This window comes from Pollicipes pollicipes, unplaced genomic scaffold (genome assembly GCF_011947565.3).
Source record: "Pollicipes pollicipes isolate AB1234 unplaced genomic scaffold, Ppol_2.1 Scaffold_6138;HRSCAF=7277_pilon_pilon_pilon, whole genome shotgun sequence".
NCBI lineage: Eukaryota > Metazoa > Arthropoda > Thecostraca > Pollicipedomorpha > Pollicipedidae > Pollicipes > Pollicipes pollicipes.
Window position 1 is genome coordinate 34,831,584 of NW_023596818.1, and position 11,776 is coordinate 34,843,359.

The following is an 11,776-nucleotide window of genomic DNA, read 5'->3' on the forward strand; positions in this document are numbered from 1 at the left end:
ATATAGATATATAGATATATAGATAGAGATAGATATATATATAGAGAGAGAGGAGAGAAGAGAGAGAGAGATATATATATATATATATATATATATATATATATATAGAGAGAGAGAGAGAGAAGAAGAGAGAGAGAGAGAGAGAGAGAGATACACACATATATATATATATATATATATATATATATCCATCTATCTATATATCTATATATATATATATATATATCCATCTATCTATATATCTATCTATATATATATATATATCCATCTATCTATATATCTATCTATATATATATATATATATATATATATATAACATAGCAACAGTGACATTTAAAAGCTTCCAAAATATGTTACGTGAATTAAGAGCGGATAATAGCCTCTACAGCTACCCCCCTCCCCCTTCCGGTCACCGGGTTTGCTTCGTAGACGAAGTTTCTGAATTATACCCTGAGCCTGGCCCCCCTGCTTTTTGAAACGTTTCTGCACCTATGCTCTGGGTCCCTTCAATGTTTGTGAGCAGAGGGAGAATGCTGGGCCAGATATGTACAATGCAATTATCTTACCTAGTGGCATGCTAGATAGCAGGCATCTAAGCACATCGTTAGTAGTATAATGCTGATTTTGTACAAAATAAAATCTTAGATAAGACAGTAGCATTAGCCTTATTCCTTGGAAAAAACAGGAGAGTGGAAATATGTTTAGGTTTATCTTTTGGCAACATGCCTTTATCGAAACAATGGCAGAAGTCACAATGTTTTCACTTCTGCTATTGTTTCGATAAAGGCGTGTTGCCGAAACATCAACCTAACTTTATCTCCTTCTCCTGGTTTTTCCGAGGAAAAAGACTAATACTTTGTATTATCTATGAGAATAATGCTCCCCGCTAATGCACTGAACAACTTACAAATAGAATCTTGTAGGTGCCTAATGTTTTTGTCATGCCAACTGTGTCATATGTTAAGCCGGTCTGCAAATGTCTCACAATTTAAAAAAATACTGCCTTAGTTGGGATAAACAACTTACTGCAGTATGTGGAAGCTTTGAAAGAACAGAATGACTCAGAAAGAAGTAAGCGCATGTTTTCCCCAACAGTGGAAAGCGTATTTGTCGCATACACGTGGCTGCGGTGGTTACGCAACGAAATCAGCAACAGCGGCGGTCGTCAGTGAACCGTTAACAATTCGCTAAGGCGCTTTTCTGTGAATTATATCCCATTCGAGACTTTCCACCAAAAGGCAGCTCACATAAACTTATCCCACAGGGGCAAACCGGCTCTGGCCGGTGTAGGGGACTAGCGCCCCTCGGGTCCCAGCTCCGGTAACGGTGGACAGCGCAAGCTGGTCCTTTCAGGGCGCAGCGACCCTGCCGGTACGTGAGCTCCTGCTCCTTGTCCCACCCGCTCCCTTCCCATTGCCCCGCTTTCCGGCATCTGGCCCACTCATCACTCGTAATCCTCTTTTGATCGGGGTCGCCGTGCCCCCTCGCCCGCGTCCCCGGGTTGACCGGGGTCCTGGCGGGTGAGGGGCACGTCGTGCGGGTCAGTCGCGACGCGTCCCAACACTCAACTTCGGCCAGGATATCCGGAGGCGCCGGGGTCCCGCAGGGCCGCATACGGGCCTAGCGGTTTGTCGCTTGCGCTGCGGCGGGGTGCTCCTTGCGGGACTCCGCTTGGGGCGCCTGACCGTGCGCGGCGGCTTAAAGGGAATGTTCCACGTTTAAAGAATTGAGATAAGCATCAAATCTGATGGGAAACGCTTACTTGTAAGTATTAGTAAGCTTTTAAGGTCCAAAAATGACCCTAAGTAGCAAAATTTCAAAGTTTGTGAAATTGCGCCCCGTTACGTCATTGTTTGATGGCGTCATGGAATCGTTTTATGACGACAGCAATACCCGGCAGCATTTGACAGCCATACTTAAAGAATACCTCGAACGTACGAAAGCTGACGCCAACCGGACCATATCGTCGCGGGCGCTGTGTTGGGTGATGGATTAGTGAATGGCTTGTTCATGGATTTGTTGTCTCGGTTCTGGTCGTAACAGAAGCTTTGGTGGGCTGTTTGACATACGCAATGTAGCGATCGCCAGCTTTTAGGGCAGATGATTAACATCAAAGCACGATATGCTGTGAGGACTGTCATATAGCGTCATGAATCTCTTACCGAAACCTGCCAAGGCCTGTTGAGGATGTTAATACTGTATTGTTGACTTATCCTGGCCTGCAGTGCTGTAGCCCTAGCACTGACATCATGTGGTGTGCACAGTAGTTACTTTCTGTATAATTTGGGGCTGGAAATGCAGTTGCATGGAAAATAAATTGCTCCGTAACATTGCTATGAATTGATTGCCAAAGCATTGTTATTTCTACGTAAAGATGGTAAGGCTGAGCTACCAAGAATGTTTTTTCTTGCTTAGGATTATTTATGCAACTACTAGCTAACCCTGATAGAACCATTGTGGTGCAACGGCAACCTCGCTGGTGATAGTCCTTTAGCATTGTCAAAACAGTTGTTGCCAGTCATTCATAAATTATAAGCTGTTGTCTCAAGGGCTTGGCATAGAGAAGTCAATCAATGTGCTACACTGTGTAATGGCACGGGTCAACAGCGTCATCGTGGAGCTACTTCAGTGCTGTACTGTGGCATGACATAACGAACAATGGTACGGTTTTTGTGCTACAGTCACTGCTGCTTTCATAATAAATCATATCATGAAAAGATGGTTCAAGCACGCATTCTTGTAATAACTCCGCTTCTGACATATGGCTAACCAAAAACACATGATACAATATACAAATCACTTGAAGCAAAGCACACAGCCAATAAGTGACACCACTTGCTCAGCCTGTTTTGGGAATCCACAAAACATAGGTGACAGAGATGCCAACACGTCTTCTGGTTCCACAGCCATGCAACATGCTGCAGTCATCAAGCTGCTTCACTCAAAAATATTGTTCATACAAGTAATACAACTTGCATAACAAGCAAATTTTACATGTAGCAGAATGGCGCTGCAAGCCTCCTGACCTTGCACAACGCTGGAGACATGACAAGTGCATGTAGTTATGCTTAGATGGGCGAAATGCAAGGTGATGAGGCTACTGGTGCACATAAGGCTCATGATAAAAATAAATGGTATCTAAGAGGCCACCCGCAATACTTCTCCACCTCTCTCAGCACCCAGCATCTCATACAAGTCGCAGTGACAATGGCAATGATGATTCTTAAGCAATGCTTGTCTACATACAAAATTTGTTACGACGTCCATGTGTGCATCCATAATAATTTTACACCACATTTTCATAATTTTTAAGTGGCATAATTTTGCAAAGCTGTCAAATAAGTGTGATCCTACACTTGCACCACCCGCGTGACTTTCAAATTGCAGGTTTTCCCGTAATTTCCGCACAGGTTTTCGGTTATAACACCGCATTTCACCGTGGGCTCCGCTCAAAACAAAGTCCCAACGTGGGTTCATATTAATACGACTCAGGAGGTTATACTTGAATGACACAATTTTTTGCTCAAGATTTAAATTTGTCCTACAATATGGTTAAATATGTAGCAATATATATATATATATATATATATATATATATATAATGTATATATATTTCTGAGATTCCTGTAATATCTCCCTACTTTTCGAACGCTTTGCCAACCCATAAACCCGTGTAAGGTTCTTCGCTCCGGTACACAAGGCGCCAGCCGGGCTGTCTGTAATAAGTGTCAGTAGAAAAGAAAACGCCAGCAGAAGAAAAAAGGGCAGATTCGCAGTCGTGTCTTGTGTTTTCATAACATTCGGGAGAGTGCTGTTCTTTTTATCGGTGCGGTACTTTGCTGCAGACTGTGTCGTTCTCTCTTTATAACATCAACCTATGGTCTAGAACTAACGAGGAATTTCCCGTTGGCGACGAGTGGTGTATAACCCGGAAGTGCTCACGCTTACGTTCGCGACACACATTCAGCAGCGAAATCTAACTGACATCCAATCACCTTCCCCGGATTGTATCATGGGTGCCGCATCATTGCTCTTGCGAATGTATGAGCGGCCACGCTGTTTTGACCAAAAGCAGAAAACAGCCTGTAATATGGCGGCAACCGTATGACGTTTCCATGACGACATCAATGCCAAGGTGACCTTGAAGTAGTTTCTCAATAAATCTTTTCGCACTTTTGCGGGCATATAACTCAGAAACCAGAGGGCTTTGGATCTTAAAAAGAGCATGGCCGTGGACCGTCTCTCAGTTGGGCTCCCAGGTCGGCGGGGAGGCCCGGTGCCGAATGCTTGCTAGAAATCGCATGGCTTATCAAAACTCAACAGACGCCCGGCCCCGAAAGGAGGTCGGACAGCGCTAAGGCCCAGGTGCGAGAGGGATTCGCCCCCCCCCCCCCCCTTGCCATGGGATTCTGATCTTCTCCAGCGGAGATGTAAAGCTTTCCACCCTGTCGCCTTTCCAACGGCGGAATGGCTGTGATAAGTTTGGAAACATCACGAGAGGGGACAAGCTGAGGGATGGCAACATCGAGGTAGAGTTCGCCAGTAGTCTGGAGGCGAAGCGTTCATTAGAAGCGAAGGAGTTCATTTATAGCATTCGTGATGAGAACGGGAATCATGGCAAAACCGTAGCTTTGACAGTAACACCACAGAACACAAAAACCTCACCTAGAGGCGTTTGTACATTGTTTTGACCACCGTGATGTAAGTGAGAGCGAAATTGTCGGGGAGCTTTCGGAATTCGGCGTAGCCGCCGCGCGTAGAATCCTGGTCAGGAGAGGAGGAGAACTGAATGCTACCGACATCATCCTCACTTTCAATCGTCCAGATCTACCATCAGATATCCGTGTGGGCTATGCCCGCGTGAAACTCCATCCTTTTATTCCCAACCCAATGCGCTGCTTCCAATGTCAACGGTTCGGTCATGCGAAGCCCCATTGTCGCAATAATCCAGTGTGCAGCAAGTGTTCGTCCACCACCCACCTGAGCGACAACCGCACCGCTGACCAGCTTTATTGCGTCAATTGTGGCAGGGACCAAACACCGCACACTGTGTTAGACTGTGCGTGCCCAGCGTTTGCCGGAGAAAAGGAGGTATTTTCGCTGAAAACGCCCAAAAACATATCTTTCCGAGAAGCCATGGACCTATATGGCCCGAGTCACTCTAAGTTCTGGAATGCATCGAAAGCAAAAACTGCTTTGCTGCATAACAACGTCATCAAGCAGATGACTGTCATCTAGCTCGTGGGACTCCTGAGGTCGTTTGGTCTACAGTTGCACCTTCAGCACGTACACCGAACTCCCAGCCGGCAGAAGGAACTCCCTCCTCGCCGACCGACCAGTCTGTGGTGGACGTTGGCGTTCGGGTTAAGCCCCCTGCTCCCTCCCCGGTGCCGGGCCGGGCGACACCTATCATGTTGCTGACTCTCCCGACGCCGGAGAGGTTGCCGACTCTCTGTCTCCTGCCGGAGAGGAGGGTCGGACGGTGGTCCGGCGCGGCCGTGGCCCGCGGGCTCCACCGGCCTCCGCGTCTGTTCCTTCACCAGCCTCGTCCGCCTCCGCTTCGTGTGCTCCGCTGTTTGCGTCGCCTCCGACACCACTAGCGAAAGCATGCAGGCGGGTGTTGGAAAAGCTGGAGCGGCACGAGGCGGGCAGGCGCGCCCCCAATGCTAAGCGGGCGCGCTTGGCCGAACAAGAACAGGCAAAGGCGGCGAACCGTGTGTCCGGGGCGAACAGGAGTCCGTCCCCCACAGCCCATTGCCCAGAAGACCAGTGGAGCCCCCCGCTGGTCCTCAGATGTCTAGCAGACCCTTACCCATGGGTCCTCCCCTACGCCACCCAGGATTGGACTCCTTTGGTAATGATCACTACCCCGCCTAGTTGCGTAACCAGAACGGAGCAGCTCCCGGCTCCAGTCCACAACGGTGGAATCCCAGACAGGCTGACTGGGATGAGCTTCAGGCACGGGTAGAAACCAGGTTGGCTTCCGTTTCGGTGGCTGAGTCTGCATCGGTAGAGAAGCTTACCCCCACAATCTTACAATCGGCAGAAGAAAGCATACCACGTACATCTGGCGCTCCACGTCGTCCCCCTGTTCCGTGGTGGACAGACCAGTGCCGCGACGCTATACGCGCGTAGAAAAGCCCTGTGAGACTTTGATCGGCACAACACTGGGGACAACTTGATCTTTTCAAATAAGCTACGCTTGCAGATTTGTGTGGTACAGAGCTAATTTGTAAATAGCACCAGAGCTACAAAAAACTTAAAGATCACAAAATGTGCCCGTTAGCGGTTATCACATCTGGTCTGTCTGCAGTGTGCAGGTACAGTGAATGGGGCAGGAATGTGGTCATAAATATCCTTAGCCCACTATCACTACCCCGCTAAGACCTCAAGTTAGAGCTAAGTCAAATGTCCCACCTTGCACACATTCCTGGCTAACAAGAGGCGTCTGTCTATACGCTTACACTAGGTACTGATCCAAATACCAGGGTGCAACGAATGCCACGCACTCTACATTTCACTGAATTTGAAAAAAAATAGATACGCAAACTGAAAGTAACAATGACGAAATAATGTCCGTCCCCAACCCTCTGATATCGAGAAAACACTGGACTCCTTCAGAGTCATGGAAACACGAGGAAGTGGCACTACAGCCGCCCGATATCATGCGCTTCACACCCCGGCCGGTATTCTCTCCGTAATATGACACTTTTCTCGCTAGATGGCAGGGCTAGTCGCGCGATCGCTGAAATGCCAATGATTGGCCAATCACGTAGACACTCATCCCAGGGCTTTACCCGCCGCACAATGCTGCGACACGGCCGCCCTTGGCCTGGGTCGGCCATCGGTGGCCGGTTGCCAGCTGACATTTCCATTTCAGTCGGGCTGAATAATGCGCCCGCTCTGGGACCCAGTGTCGCCGGATCACGAGTCCAGCATTTTCCCCTTCACCACGGAGGCGGCAGCCGGAGGACTTCACCTGGTGCTTGGTGCGCCGCGCCGAGGCTGATCGGGACTGGGCTGGCGTCGTCCCATTCTCTAGCTGCCGGAGCTCGTCCAACACCGCAAGCCTGCAGTCTCTGCTGCGAAGCGCTGTTCCGGGCCGCAGAAGGAATGCCACCCACAGCGGCGTACAGCAACGGCCCGCCGACGCTCTACAGCCCCGCAGAACAGAGAGCGTGTGGCGTCTGGCCGACCAGCCGACGTGGCTAGAACCGCTGATCATGGCTACGGCAAGGCAGACGGACGTGTGCATTGTGTGGGTGGGGTGCCTCCGGTGAGACGGGAGTATGCTCGCGTGCATTTACATTGCTCTTGACCTGTCACCCTTGCAGCGTTGGCAGCTGAGTGTTTCGTCTGAAAGAGGTGCTTCAGTTTGGCCACGTTCCACGTTTGCACCAAGCTATGAAGTTGCGCTGCCAGTTTGACACGGAATATGATGCACTTACGATAAGCTAATAACACAACTAAATAAAATGAAGGAATTTTTATTTGAGTTGTACAACTCTACAGATGTGCAGCCAGCACCAGTCATGACCTGGATACGCGGGGCTCTTTAGGAACAGCATGCATGCGGCTTGAGCGGGGTGCGAGTAGCTGGCACTCACCACAATGAAAACTAGCTTAGTACGTTTTAACATTTAGATAGCAAAGGCTGTTCTTTGGAATACGCATGTCCGCGGCGTGCCAGATCCTAGGCCCCATGTCAGTCTGCCCAGCCCTGTGCCTGCGGACACCAAAGCTGCAGCTCTACCGCTGGACAAATTTGTACGAGGCTACGAACAAAGACAGGTTGTCAAGACTTATCCAAAATTTTAGTCGGAATTCTAGATTCTCGGTAGGGTGGTAACTGCCACCTGTCTCCGCGCAACCGACCCGCCCGGCCCGTTTTGCAGCTAAACCATGTGGGACGCAAACTTTTTGCATGCTTTTCCTTCTTGCCATCTCCACTCTTATTGCTCGGACAGAAGAGTAGTTTCCTGCTTATTTGGGGGAGGGTTTCAGCCCCTCCAGCCTAGGTTCCAGGCCCCCCCCCCCGGACTAAGGAAAAAAGTGAGCCAGATCTGTGGAAAATTCGTTTGTTGGCGTATTCTGCGCGTACTTTCCGGCATCTTCCATTGATAAGCCCCCGGCCCGCATTTCATTTTCCGAACCTACGCCCCTATACCCGGTCGTTTCCCAGTTCGAGAGCCGGCTATGACTTCACGGATCTATTTGACCGACCGAGACCTGCTGGTTACTTCGTGCCGGCGCGTGGTCCGTAATCCACTTGTGGCGTAGCAGGCAATGGTTGTGAAGTGTTTGCACCACTCTCGTGGCACATTTTCGAGCGATCCTACTCAAATGGTTCGGTATTTGAGTATATGCGAGCTGCTGTTACCTTTACCACTTAAGCAAATATATGCGAAAAACGAGGTATGACAGCTTTTTACAGAAAAAAATGTTGGGTGTCGCGCATAAGAGCTTTCATTTTCATTCGATTGTGGATAGTCAACGAAGTACGCAGAGGTCTTCCACAAATCACGTTACGCATAAAAGGCAGGAGCCGAGGAAGCGTAACGGTAACAAGGAAGAGATTGGGAAGCTTTGGACAGTGCTTACGGTCGTGTGTTGTTGCTAATTATGCCAAAAGCTGAGAATAAATCGAGCTAGATGCCTTTTCTACTAAACCCGGATTCCTTTTATTGCAAGCAACACTTCTTTGTCCTCGCACCTTTAGCTCACATAGATAGCAATTCGAGGTTACTCTTTGGGACGTCACACTTAACACAGCAAACCAGGGAACGCGGGAGTGCCACGCCCTTACTTTTATTGTCAATACTTGTACAGAGGGGTGCGGGAGCGATTTCAAAGAGTACACGTTTGGGGGGGGGGGAGACCATACCAAACCAATTTTCCACCGACAGGGTGTGCGAACTGAAAAACAAACAGGAGCTATCGTACATGCTGACAGCACTACTAAGGTCTGGGCCGCTGGCGGACTCCTGCAATCAACAAGAGCACGGATGCTGACGGCTTCAGCGTTCTCAGCTGGTCGCCTTGGGCTGGTTACAAACTACACACTGCTATATCGTTGCAGCCATCAATGCCAGCAGGCATCGGCCGGCGCCTTCTCGTGCCCGCCCAGCCAAGGCTCTTGTCCGCGTGAGCCGCAGCGCGCCCTCGGGCCGTCTAGGACCGCAGGACGACGTCGATGGTCGACACGCAGGACGCAGTCAAACGCAGGCGACCAGGCCTCCACAGGCAGCGAGCGGGCAGCACTTGAGCGCGCCGGGGCACTGGTGGTCATCCGAGCAGGCGAACTTGGGCAGCGGGGCAGCCGACGATGTCAGTGCTGACCGGGCAAAACGTCGCCTTCTGGGAGAGGGTGACGCAGCGGCCGTCGCAGCAGCCCGTGAAGGCACCGGTGCAGTCGGCGGGGCCGGTGCACGTGCCGTTGGGGTGCTGTTCAGGCAGCACCAGAGGTCTGACCGGGCTCGGGCAGCCTGCGGAGGTCTGCGGTGGAGTCAAGGTAAGCTGGCCAGTCTCCTCAGGTAGCGTGCAGCCGCGGCCACCACAGGTCTCACGCGGAGCCTAGGTCAGGACAACGTCTCACGCGGGCCGGGGTCAGGACACGTCTCACGCGGAGCCTAGGTCAGGACACGTCTCACGCGGGCCGGGGTCAGGACATGTCTCACGCGGAGCTGAGGTCAAGATGTCTCACGCGGAGCCGAGGTCAAGACATGTCTCACGCGGAGCTGAAGTCAAGACACGTCTCACGCGGAGCTGAGGTCAATACACGTCTCACGCGGAGCTGAGGTCAAGACACGTCTCACGCGGAGCTGAGGTCAAGACAACGTCTCACGCGGAGCCTAGGTCAGGACACGTCTCACGCGGAGCTGAGGTCAAGACACGTCTCGCGCGGAGCTGAGGTCAGGGCACGTCTCACGCGGAGCTGAGGTCAAGACACGTCTCACGCGGAGCTGAGGTCAGGACACGTCTCACGCGGAGCCGAGGTCAGGACACGTCTTACGGGGAGCCGAGGTCAGGAGTCTCAGGACACGTATTTCACACGGTATGGACATTCAAGGTATGGACATATGGACTAGACAAACGAACATATTTCCTTAACATGATAAATTCCCATAATCCCGCTATCTGACTAACCATCAAACACACGTTTGGAACAGGGCCCATACCATTTATTGATATTTGTACTGCAGTGCACCCGTTCGCAGAGTACCCTACTGAGCTTCTCTCCAAGCCCATGGCAGCCCCATTATCCCCAGTCTCAACTCAGCCGATCCCATGAGCACGCAAAGAGCTGTGCCTCATTCACAGATGGCAGGCGCAGTTCGGTGTTCGTCAGACAGGTCGGGCATTGGCCGCAGCCTCCGAAACGTGGTGGGTTTGTACAACAAAAACGGCCATCCAGAGCACTTCACCAACTGCGCCGATATCACTTCCAAATATCTCCTAACAACAGCCAGAGACACAAACCTAACCAGCTGGCGTGCATGCGCCGGCCGTATGTCGATAGGATGCTAGTTGAGCGGGTATCAATAATCGGGTCAACGAATAATCAGGACACCTACCAGGGTGGCTTGAGTCAGCGGGCCAACCCAGAGACAAGGCCTGGCACGGCCAGCCTTAACAAAGTCGTCCTGTCCAGCGGGCCGTCAACGCCGCCATACCTGAGACTGTGGTTTATCTGGTAAGTGCCCTTGAAAGACGTAGTGTGCAAAAACACAGGCGGCGAAACGGAAGGGTGCGTCGGGTTTTACGGAGGCGACAGCCGGCTACTAGTCCCGTACCGGGTCGGGTTTCATGGAGGCAGGAGCGGGGTACCAGTCCCGTATCGTGTCGGGTTTTACGGTGGCGATAGTGGGATACCAGGCCCGTATCAGTTCAATCAACATCTTGGAGACGTCCGTTTACGTGGGATTCGTTTATTCGGTTTGGATCCGTGATCCAAACCCTGAACCGTAAACTTATCAACAAACCGTGATCGCTCCGAGACCAAAATCAATCGATCCACATGAGAAATTTCAAGCTAACCCTTAAAAAAATGACGCATATTGGTACCGATGCATAGAGAGTCGTAGACATGTTTTCGGCAGACGTTTGATTTGACATGTTATCTCCCGAACAGCAGTCATTGATGACACTGGGGTGAGTGTAACCTTGCGTTTGAAGGAAAGGGAAGAAAGTTTACAACCGGTCGATGTCTTGAGGCCAAAAGCTCGTTGTTCATTTTTGGTTTGTTTTTTATGTTAAATATATGATTATGATATGTCATGCAATTAATCATATGCAGTCTTGCTATGCGTTCTTACCATAAAGTATGTCACGGTGTGATATTTTAATGATATATTCAGTGCAATCAAGAAAAGGAGACGTTTTCGCCAGGCGAAACGACGCGCAGCGTTACCCAATGAAAAGCCTATTGTTGCTTGTATGCCCGTGTTCTAAGTTCTGATTTCGAAAGTATCAGTTGCCGATAGGAACTGCTGAGCTAGATATCGCTTTTGAAAATGCAACGACGGTGCATCCGAAACATTTTTCGACGAAAATAGGTCCAGGCGACGCATGCTTTCTGGTGAACTGCTGCTTCATCCACCAATCAGCCGCGTCAAAAGTGACGTTCGAAAATTGAAAACGTAACCAGAAACTTTCCAAGTGCAAAATGTCGTACTTTTTATTCAAGAGAGAGAGAGAGAGAGAGAGAGAGAGAGAGAGAGAGAGAGAGAGAGAGAGAGAGAGAGAGAGAGAGAGAGAGAGAGAGAGAGAGAGAGAG